Source organism: Anomaloglossus baeobatrachus, chromosome 4 (assembly GCF_048569485.1).
Source record: "Anomaloglossus baeobatrachus isolate aAnoBae1 chromosome 4, aAnoBae1.hap1, whole genome shotgun sequence".
Lineage (NCBI taxonomy): Eukaryota > Metazoa > Chordata > Amphibia > Anura > Aromobatidae > Anomaloglossus > Anomaloglossus baeobatrachus.
In genome coordinates, this window is record NC_134356.1 from 230,541,591 (window position 1) to 230,553,828 (window position 12,238).

A 12,238-nucleotide genomic window follows, 5' to 3' on the forward strand; every position below is an offset into this window, starting at 1 on the left:
GAGGCCGGGGAAGAGTCCCAGCGAGGCCGCTTAGCCGGCCTGGGGCTGCGATCCGGGCATGAGTCCTCCGCCTGGGACCTAGAGGCTATCCTGGGAGCGCGCTGCGGCGCGGACCGAGAGGGGCCTGGAGGAGACAAACTAACAGGGGCCGGGGCCTGTGAAGGGCCCGGTCTGGACTGCAAAGCCTCAAGGAGCTTAGATGACCATTTGTCCATAGACTGTGCAATGGATTGAGAAAGTGACTGGGAGAGCGCAGCGAAAGAGGCCAACGACGGTGACTCTGTCCCTGCAGACTGCTCAGGGGGAGCCGGGGGATCTACATGAGCCGAGGGGCCCACAAGTGCCCGAGGCTCCGGCTGAGCAAGCGTGGCAGGAGTCGAGTATTGATCACAGTGGGGGTAGGTGGATCCCGCAGGCAACATAGCCCCACAAGAGGTACAGGCCGCGAAAAAAGACTGTGCCTTAGTAGCTTTGCTCCTTGTGGACGACATGCTGTTGTCTCCTAGGAGAGTGACCACTGAGGGTATATGGGAAAAGGGTATACAGCCTTTCCGAACAGATATATATATCTATATATATATCCCGGCACCCTAGGGGGACCAACACCGGGTGACCGGTGTGGCTTACCAACCGCTAACGAGCGGAGTGTGTCCTCCAGATTCCCTGTCTTGGATCCCCCAGAGCTGCAGAGCTTTGCCGCTGAGTAGCATCCACCGGCAGAATGCTAAAAATGGCTGCCGGAGCTCTCAGGGGGGGGTGTGGAGCCGAGGGCGGCGCCAGGAAAGAGCGGGAATCTGGAGTCCCCAAGTGGTCAATGAGGGTGGGGGGAGACATGCAAAGATGCTCCAGCCCTCAGAGCCGACGTCACGTCGGTAATACCGCCCTAACCCCTGACAGGCAGGCCCGGGGCGGGATTTTGCTCGACTAGGCCGCGGCGAAGCCGGGGACTAAATTTAAGGCCGTGCCCGACAAGCAAGCACGGTCGGCGCGGAAGTCCGCCGAAAAAAACTGCGGACGGAACTACCGCGGCTTCCGGGGAGAAGGAGCGACCTCCCTCCCTGTACAATCCACACATGGGGACACAGAGTACCTTCCAGTTGCAGGGCCCGGTTCCTGGGGGTGAAGAAGCTCCGGACCGGCAGGTTCCACCAGGGGCTGCGGCTGGAGCATGGTCCCAGCACGTGTATGACCGCTTAGGATCCCACTTCTCCCAGAGCCGCATAAGGGATGGTGAAGGAGACGGCATGTGGCTCCAGCCTTTGTACCCGCAATGGGTACCTCAACCTTAACAACACCGCCGACATAGTGGGGTGAGAAGGGAACATGCCGGGGACCCCATCGGGGTCCTCTTTTCTTCCATCCGTCATAACTATGTATGAGAATGCATGAGTGGATGTGTGCCTCCTTCCACACAAAAGCATAAAACTGAGGAGCCCGTGATCCACGGGAGGGTGTATAGGCAGAGGGGAGGGGTTACACTTTTTAAAGTGTAATACTTTGTGTGGCCTCCAGAGGCAGAAGCTATACACCCAATTGTCTGGGTCTCCCAATGGAGCGACAAAGAAATACGGTATATAGCATGTACTCTGTAACTAGTGATTGACCACACAAGACATTTACAACAAGCACAAACGGTCGGATTCAATGTTCACACTGGTCTTGATGAGGAGGTGTGCTGCAGTCAGATGCTCCTGATTCAGGAAAGAGGTGAGCAACGCCAGAAATCTCACCCCAGTCAGGTACTTGAGATTTCTGAGGTACCGTAGGGAATGTCACAGCTCACGATGACTGACATGAGCTGTGGCATCCTATCCCTTTCTGTAGGAGCTGGTAGAAACAGGCGTGAAATTTTCCTCCTTCATTTTGAAACTTTTCAAAGCTTTTTTCTCAGAATTCTGCTGTTAAAGCTTTGATGAATCAGGTCCAAACGTGGAGAGAGCTAGACAGAAAAGTAAGTTTCAATGCAGAGAATTATTTGCATTTCTAGCACAGCCTTCATACGTGACCAAATCAGTTACATAGCCTGAGTCTATCTTCACGTGTTTCCAGTGGCGTCCGTTTTCACGTATACCGGAGACACTTCTTCACATATACTGCAGACATGTATGGACACACAACATTATAATCTATAGTGCTGTTTATATGTCAGTGTTTTAACACAGACCGTGTGACGCATTCGGAGAAAAGTCCATTTTTTTTCTGTACCACAAAAAACAGCCGACATCCAGCCTTGTTTCTTGTAATGAAGAGATGTCTATCAGACACTACCTGAACTCGTTGAGTAATAGAAAGGAAAACACTCCCACACAAAAATACCATATTTTTCGTTTTATAAGACGCACCAGATTATAAGACGCGCCCCAAGTTTAAAGGAAAAAAATAAACTTTAATGTTAAAATGAAGGTCCATCTTATAATCCTAGCGCGTCTTAATCCTAATGCTCACCGGGGGGGTGCGGCTCAGGAAGGTCACAGGAGGCAGGGTCAGCAATGCTGCGAGATCAGAGGAGGGGGTGTTGCGGCTCAGGAGGGTCGACGATACTGTGGGCTGGAGGGGGGTATCACTGCAGGAGGATCACAGGACGGGGTGTCTCAGCAGTGGTGCCATTGATCTGACTGCAGGCTCCGTTGAATCGCCTGCGGTTGACGAGATGGACTTCAAGAAAATGGCTGCGGAGGCGACGCATGCACAGATAGGACTCTGTGGTCATTTTCTTGAAGTCCATCACGTCAATCTGTGCACGCGCCGCCTCCGCGGCCATTGTCTGGAATTACTTCGCATCAACCGTGGGTGATTCAATGGATCCCACAGTCAGATCAATGCCCCTTCCGCCAAGACACCCTGTCCTGTGACCCTCCTGAGCCGCTCCTCCGAGCCCTAAGTATCGCTGACCCGGCCTCCTATGACCCCGCTCCACCACTGCCGCCCTGGTAAGCCATATCCGGATTGTATGACACACCCACATTTTACCCCCAGTTTTGGGGAGGGAAAAGTGCGCCTTGTTATCCATAAAATATGGTACTTTATTGGTACAGATGCTGGAAAGACAAAGGCACAAAATAAGGTCTTATCTCGGTGGGATCGAATGAATAGAAATACAAGGAATTGGTCACTTTAGGCAGTTGTGAGAAGCCACAACCACTATAGAAGGCTTGCAATGTGAAAATGGCTGCTGCAGTCCCAGTGTATGAAGACATGATAGGGAGAAAGAAAGGGGTTAATACCGCACTGCCAAAGGAATAAGGTGGAGGTCGATGAAGAAATTATAGTGATTTTATTCTTCTACGCATTTCAGAGTCAACGCTCCTTCAGGAAAAATCACTGATGTATCTGATATGTTAGGGAGTGTTTATTTCAAGTAAGTATTGTTGCGTGTGTTTTTCCATTTTATTACTGGGCTAGTAATGGGGGGGGGGTCTCAGATACCCCTCCATTACTAGCAACAGAGCTTGATGTCTGCTGTATTTGTGAACTCTTCACAGCTGACATAAACCCCAAGCACCATTATCACTATTAACAAGAAAACAGGGCATTGGGAAGAACCAAGGCGAATCACCAGAATTAGAGCATCTCATGTAATAGTTCACTTCTGGGGAAGCTGCGGGTTGGTATTTTTGGGCTGGAAAGGGCCCAATAACCATGGACCTTCCCAGCCTGATAATATCAGCACACAGCTGTTTGCTTTACATTTTTCATTTATTTATTAGGTTAATACAAAGCTGGACAATTTATGTCAGACAACTCTTTTAATAGTTGGTTGCACACCCTTTGCAATAAATAACTACAATTAGTCACTTCCTATAACCATCAACAAGCTTTTCACACCTCTCAACTGGAATCTTGGGCCAAGCTTCTTTTGCAAACCGCTCAATGTGTGTTCTTTCTGAAGAAAGCCATCTCCCAACAGTAATTTTAAAATCTCTCCAAAGATGTTCAATAGAATTTAGCTCCGAACTCACTGGTGACCACTTTAGAACTCTCCAGTGCTTTGGTTCCATCGATTTCTGGGTGCATCTTGAAGTATGTTTGGGGTCATTGTCCTGCTGGAAGACCCATGATCTAAGATGTAAACCCAGCTTTCTGATACTGGGGACTACATTGCAACCCAAAATCATTTGGCAATCTTCAGATTTCATGTCTTGCACACAGTCAAGACACTCCGTTCCAGAGCAGCAAAACAACCCCAAAACATCTTTGAACCTCCACCATATTTGACTGTAGGTACTGTGTTGTGTTCTGCGTAGGCGTCATTCCGTTTTCTGTGAACAGTACAATGTGCTTTACCAAAAACCTCTATCTTGGTCTCATCTGTCCACAAGGCACTTTCTGAGAATGCTTAGGCCGGTTTCACACATCCGGCTTTTAGCCGTTTTCGGCGCACGCCAGTACAGTGTATACAGTAAAGTGGCATCGCTGTAACTTCCAGGTCACATGACAGCATGTGACCAGAGCTTTTTGCGCTGCCAATGTACTGTATACACTGTACTGGTGTGCGCCAGCACCGGCAAACAGCCGGATGTGTGAAACTAGCCTTACTCGAAAACATTTTGGCAAACTGCTGGTTTTTTTTTGTTTCTGTCAGAAGTGGGGTCCTCCTGAGTTTCTTGCCATAAAGGTTCATCTGATTCAAATGTCAACGCGTAGTTCGCACTGACACTAACGCACCCTGAGCCTGAGGACAGCTTAAATTTCTTTGGAACTTTATTGAAGTTGCTTATCCACCGTTCAGACTATCCTGTGTTGCAACCTTTCATCATTTTTTCTCTACCGTCCACAGAGATTAGCTACAGTGCCATGGGTTAAAAACTTCTTGATTATGTTACGTGGACAAAGGTACATCAAGATCGCTGAAGATGGACTTGTAACCTTGAGATAGTTGATACTTTTTTTTTTAAACAATTTTGATTCTCAAGTCTTCAAGTTCTTTTCTCTTTGTTCTCTATGCTTGATGTGGCACACACAGACACTCAATGTAAAGGTTGAGTCATCTTCTCCCCTTTTTATCTGGTTTCAGGTTTGACTTCATATTACCCACATCTGTTACTTGCCATAGGTGAATTTGAACAAGCATCACAGGCTTGGAACAAAGCTACTGTCCCTCCCTGCACTGTTCTGTGGCCACAGGATTCAATTTTGCTGTATGCAGGTGAGTCACTGCTGCTTCACAGTGTAGGGAAGGGATGGCAGGCAGAATGCAAAGGTGTGGGATTTCCGGCTGCGTACCTTACGTCACAGGAACTCTGAAGTGAATGGGAGGAAGAATCCTGTATAATGAAGAATACTTCATAGGCTTCTTTTCCGGGCATCACACGCTCCATAGCCCAGAAGATAGCAGATATAAAAGAGGATGCAGCAGCAAGAAGTCGGCGATGGACGGAAGAAAGGGGGCTCTGGACCCGAGAACAGCAAGGATAGAGGAGGCACTGGCCCCGAAAATAGCGGCGCCCATTGGACCGGACTGTATTGGACTGCCCCGCAGGTGAATAGGTGACAGGTTCCCTTTAATTCCATAGTGATTACCCCCCAAAACATAAAGATTGTGATTTGCTAATTAAATGCATTTATAATGACATTTCCTTTAGTTATTTTTGTTTTTTTTTTTTATTCCTGGAGAACCCCTTTAAGAATAGTTAGCTCATTAGGTGCCAAAAACACTGCTAATATCTCTGCAATGGAGGAGAAATTAAAAAGGTTAGTCTGACACCAAAAATGTCTTTTTCTTAAGGCCACGTCACACTAAGCAACATCGCTAGCAACATCGCTGCTAAGGAACAACTTTTGTGACGTAGCAGCGATGTTGCTAGCGATGTTGCTGTGTGTGTCATCCAGCAACAACCTGGCCCCTGCTGTGAGGTCGTTGGTTGTTGCTGAATGTCCTGGGCCATTTTTTAGTTGTTGCTCTCCCGCTGTGAAGCACAGATCGCTGTGTGTGACAGCGACAGAGCAACAACTAAATGTGCAGGCAGCAGGAGCCGGCTTCTGCGGACGCTGGTAACCACGGTAAACATCAGGTAACCAAGAAGCCCTTCCCTTGGTTACCCGATATTTACCTTCGTTACCAGCGTCCGCCGCTCTCAGCCCGGCTCCCTGCTCTCTGCACACGTAGCCACAGTACACATCGGGTAATTAACCCGATGTGTACTGTGGCTAGGTGTGCAAGGAGCCAGCGCTAAGCGGTGTGCGCTGGTAACCAAGGTAAATATCGGGTTGGTTACCCGATATTTACCTTAGTTACCAAGCGCAGCATCGCTTCCACACGGCGCTGGGGGCTGGTCACTGGTGAGATCTGCCTGTGTTGACAGCTCACCAGCAACCCGTGTAGCGACGCTCCAGCGATCCCTGCCAGGTCAGGTTGCTGGTGGGATCGCTGGAGCGTCGCTTAGTGTGACATCTCACCAGCGAACTCCTAGCAACTTACCAGCGATCCTTATCAGGTTGTATCGTTGTTGGGATCGCTGGTAAGTTGTTTAGTGTGACTGGGCCTTTACCCCCTAACTACTTTTATAACTATCTTTATTATACAATTACCTATATTTCTTCCTATCTAGCTAATCCCTAAAGGTTATAAAGTCTGCACGCTGGTGTTTTGTGCTAACTACAACAATGCACCCTCTGGCCAAAAAAAAAAAAAGGAACAAAGAATGCATGCGTTTTTGGGAAAAATGCAAAAGGAATTGACATACTGCAGTCACTCCCTGCAGCGTCCATCGCCCCTCCTGGAAGAGGATGTTCAACAGGGAGCGGCGCGGCAGTTACTAGCTTCTTGCATCGTCCTCTGAGGAATTCCTATATGATGTATGCTGTCTTCGAGGTTATTGGAGTGCCGGCATGCTGCTTCTCTATATGCTGCAGTATGAAAGTTGTCGACAGGGGCAACGAGTGACACAAGAGCCGCCTCACTGCCTCTAGCACCACCCTCAAATGAAGAGTCATCAGGGGGCAGTGCTGGTGTCACTGACTACTTCTAGCACTGCCCCCACATGACGCTTCATTTGACAGTGGTGGTAACAGTCTGTGGGGTGGGGGGGTGCTGGTGTCACTCACTAATTCTAGCGCTGCCCTATAATGACGCTTCATTTGACAGCGGTGTTAATAGTCTGTGGAGGGGTGCTGGTGTCACTCATTGCATCTAGCATTGACATCTTTCGCACAAGCAACAGTGCTGGAGAGAGAAGCAGCATGCTGCCACAGCGTCTAGCATCCAGGACATCCTCGGATGGGGCAGCAATGCAAGAAACTAGTCAGTAACTGCAGAGCCGCCTACTCATGACGTCCTGTTCAAGGAGGAGCAATGGACGCTTTGGGGGGGGTTACTTTCTAGCCTCTGGTGACATCTTATTTGAGACTCCTCAACTGAAACGTCACAGTAAGTGCAGTATAAAAAAATAAATAAAAAAAAATCCACACCTTTACAAATAAGATGAACTGTAGGGAATTTTATAATACAGATAATTACAAAAGTGGTTAAACAGTAAGGATAGATAGTTAGAAAATACATTTTTGGTGTCAGGCCACCCCCCGTTTTTCTCTGCTCTATATCCACAACACCACTGCATTGTGTGCACAATTCAACATGAAAAGTATGGTAAAAGGTCCTCTTTAAGGGTATGTGCATACAATCAGGACTCACTGCCTCCTGGACGCAGCGGGTCCTGACCTGCGGGGCTGCGAGTCTCATCCGCAGGAGACCACAGCTGCTCATACCCACCATCAGGGTTCAGTGTGCTGCGGTCTCCATGATGTATATAGGAGGCTATGTGGGGCTCATACTGTATACAGTGTGTCCACCCATATCCTGTCCACCGATATTAACTTGAGAACGGCGGCAGCTATAGGCATAGAAGTGGTGTCTAGGTATAGTAAAGTAGCCATGCTACAGCGCCACCTGCTGGAAAACAACGGAGTTAGCATTTTTATCTCGGAAACAGAACGAGATAGAGAAAAAAAGTGAATTACAAAGTTGTAGGGCATCATCAATTCAATATGAATCGACACCTTGCATACAGAAATGCTATGATATGAAACCCATGACCCCCCCCCAAAACGTTGAATGCTGGTCACGCATATGGCGCTCGTTTATCTTTGATGTTCAAAGTGGCCACCTTCAGCTGCAATGCACATCTGGACTCTGGACAGCATACTGTATCTTGCTGAACGTTGTGCAATATGGTAGGTGATACATTAGCACAAGCATCTGTAATACGCCGTCCTAGGTCCTGCAATGTTTTTGGAGGGGTCGCATACACCTGCTGTTTGATGTGACCTCACAGAAAGAAGTCCAATGGGGTCAGGTCAGGGGAGCGTAGAAACCACTCCACGCAGCCACCATATCCAATGACTTGTAGGAAGGTCTCCATGAGGTATCGCTTCACGTCCGCAGCCTTGTGACTTTTACACATTCTAATCATAGCATTTTTGTATGCAAGGTGTCTATTCGTATTGAATTGATGATGCCCTACAACTTTGCAATTCACTTTTTTTTCTCTATCTCGTTCCATTTTCAAAATAAAAATGCTAACTCCGTTGTTTTCCACCAGGTGGGCGCTATAGGTGGTTTCATTGCGTAGAGCATGGCTAATTTACTACAGTATACCTAAACACCAGTTCTATGCCTATAGCTGCAGACGTTCTCATGTTAATGGCGGTGGACAGGATATGGGTGGACACATTGTATACTATAGGGGCTATGTAGTGGGCTCATATTGCATATAGGCGGCCAGGTGGGGTTCATACTGTATATAGGGGCTATGTGGTGGGCTCATCCATTATATAGAGGAGTTATGTGGTGGGCACATAGCCCCAATATGCACTATGGAGGCGCTCATACTGTATGTACGGGGCTGTGAGGGCTCATAATGTATATAGGAGGCTATGTGGGGGCTCAATGTATATAGGAGGCTATGTGGGGGCTCATAATGTATATAGGGGCTATGTAGTAGGCTCATACTATATATAGGGGCTATGTAGTGGGCTCCTATTGTATATAAAAGGCCATGTGGGCCTCATACTGTACATAGGAGCTATATGGTGCTCATCCTCTATATAGAGGGGCTGTGTGTGGACTCATACTGATACTGTTTATGGGGGGGCTGGGTGTGTGCTCATACGGTATATAGGGGGCTGTGAGGGCTCATGCTGTATATAGGATATCAGCATACTTAATTCTGGTCAATATTAAGTGATAACATAAAATAATTATAATTTATTAATATTGAGCAGTATTCATTTCAGCCTATTGGCTCAGCCTCCACACAAATCACAAAGACTCATGTGGCCCCTCAGCAAAATTAATTGCGCACCCCTGATGTAGAGTAAAGGCTGCTTTACACGTTACAATTGATTGTGCGATCGTACCCGCCCCCATCGTTTGTGCGGTACGAGCAATTTGTTGCCCGTGTCGCACAATCCTGTAAACCCCCTTCACACGTACTTACCTTCCAAACGACCTCGCTGTGGGCGGCGAACATCCACTTCCTGAAGGGGGAGGGACGTCACACAGCGGCCGACCAATAGCAGTGGAGGGGCGGAGATGAGCGGGACGTAAATATCCCACCCACATTGCCGGCGGCCGCAGGTAAGCTGCAGTTCATCGTTCCCGGAGTGTCACACGGAGCGATGTGTGCTGCCTCGGGAACAATGAACAACAGGACGTGCGATTTTTAGAAAATGAGCGACGTGTCAGCGATGACCGAGAAGGTGAGTATTTCTGCTCGTTCATCGCTGTCACACGCTACGATATCACTAACAATGCCGGATGTGCGGCACTTACGACGTGACCCCGCCAGCATCTCATTAGATATATATAAGCGTGTAAAGCCCGCTTTAGTCTTGTCATTTCTGGAGTCGGGAAGGACTTTTCCCCCTAATATATGACAATTGGTATCCACCTCACTGCAGATTTTATCTTCTGGATTAACACAGTAGGAATTTAGTTTGCAATAGAATATAACCAATTACATAAATCCTAGTCATCACTGAAGCCCCCAATAACCCTCTTATTTTTCTTCCAGTTCAATGGTCTCTATTTCCTAATCAGCAGATTCTGCCTCATATGAAATGATTGTTTTCTTACTAAAAAGCCAATTAAAATGTTTAATTACCCAGTACAGTACAGATATGTAGGACTGAAAGGCTGTATGGGCGCACAGTAGATGTACATAGGCTGCATATACTGTATGTACACGAGACCCAAGAATGTAGTGTCTGTACAGGCTGCTTGCTTGTATGTAGTGGATATACAGTCTATGCATGTACGCACACAGGCTTTATGCACGAGTGTACTCAGGCTTCATGTACAAAAGCTCTATGGAGGTATGCACCACAGTCTCCGTGTATGTATACAGGCTTTATGGACATATGCACAGTCTGGGTGTATGTATAAAGGCTCTATGGAGGATCCACACAATCTGTATGTGTGTATAAACTAAAGGCTCTATGATCATATGCAGTCTCCATGCATATGTGCACAAGCCCCATGCACGCAGTGGACTTGCAGAGTCTAGGTATTTAGATACACACAGTCTTTAGGTATGGACTTGGGCAGGCTCCAAACACGCACACACTACATATATGTAATTTTCATGTATTGTGCACACACAAGCTCCACCCACGTTTATCGTGCCCACAAAAGCTTGCCACGCACACACGTATCATGCACAAAGGCTACACACATGTGTATCATGCGCACAAAGGCTCCACGCATGCACACACACACACACGTATCATGCACACACACACACGTCTATTATGCACAAAGGCTCCACGCATGAACACACACGTATCACGCACACAAAGGCTCCACACATGCACACACACACATGTATCATGCACACACACACGTGTATTATGCACACAAAGGCTCCACGCATGCACACGCACACACACGCACGTGTATCATGCACACATACGCGCCACACACTTGTATCGTGCATGCATGTAGAGACCTCACACAGATGCACACATACTTGCACAGGCTTTATGAACATAAGTAACATACAAAGGCTCCATTTGTGTACAGTGTGCATACACAAGCTGAATTCTTGCATCACACATCATACAGGAACACATTACAAGTATGTACACAGGCATAACATACATAGTATATACACACACACGTACACATAGCATACATGTACACATAGTGTGTGTATATACACATAGCATGCATTATATATCATACACACATACATAGTATATACACACACACGTTTGTACACATAGCATGCAATATATATATATATATATATATATATATATATACACACACACACACACACACACACACACATACACACATACACACATACATACATACATACATACATACATACATACACACACACACACACTACACGCCGCAGTGTCAGTTCCCGGGCACGGCCTGCAGAGTGACCCCGTTTTCCGGTGGAGAGGCGGATAGGACGGAGCTGTACACCGGGCACCATCCGCCTCCAGCCCCGGGACCACACAATGGAGGCTGCAGTGTGGCTGTGCCCCCTCCTCCCGCCACCATTCCCAGCACCCGGCCATTACCCTCTCCCTCCCCCAGCAGCCTGCAGAACACACAGGATGCGCGCTGTGCCCGGAGCTGCCATCACACACGGCGCGGCGGTGCTGACAAAGGAGCCCTGCCCGGCCGCCGCTTCCCGGTGCCTCCCTAAATACTCGGGCACTTTAGTAAGGCGGGCGGCACAAACACTGCCGGCTCCGGACATTTCATTTGAGCTACAGGGAGAATCGGTTAGCGATCATTGGCCGAAGCCAGGCACAAACCTCCAGTGCGGCCCTGGTTGGCTCCCTGCACGAATCGGCTGTTTGGTTGGACAGAAAATGGCTGCGAAGGAACCAGTCCCAGCGCGGAGCGGCGCTTCCGGGACTCGTACTCTCCTCCCTCTGCTCCAAGTCCAGGGCTGCTGTTCCAGTAAGGCGGTAACACCCCCTCCGCTTCCCCTACTGCGCAGACACCAAACACGTCGCCGGCAGCGGCAGCTGTTCCAGGAGTCGTCAATTCCTCCCCCCTGTAAGCTGTTCCTATAAATCGGTCTCCCGCCCGCAGTCATTCGACCACGTCCACACGTCCTGCCTACATGCGCTGTTCTAATCGTGCGGCCTCCTCCCGCCTCACACGGCTGCTAGTCCATGTATCAGCCCTCCCTCCCTCCGTTCTCCAGATCTCACGCGTTTTGTCAGCAGCTCACAGCACTCGCCATAGCCCGTGTACACACAGGGGGCCTGATTC

At 48.4% G+C, this 12,238-nt stretch overlaps 1 protein-coding gene across 2 annotated transcripts in view; it reads right to left on the reverse strand.

Annotated features, from left to right (window-relative positions):
- NFYB (nuclear transcription factor Y subunit beta) overlaps positions 1-11,857 on the reverse strand; it is a 39,754-nt gene extending 27,897 nt beyond the window's left edge. For both annotated transcript variants that reach the window (XM_075342409.1, XM_075342407.1), the window contains exon 1: positions 11,773-11,857. The gene's annotated coding sequence lies outside the window, so the exon portion shown is untranslated. The remainder of the gene's footprint in view (positions 1-11,772) is intronic.
- Positions 11,858-12,238: the final 381 nt, after the last annotated feature.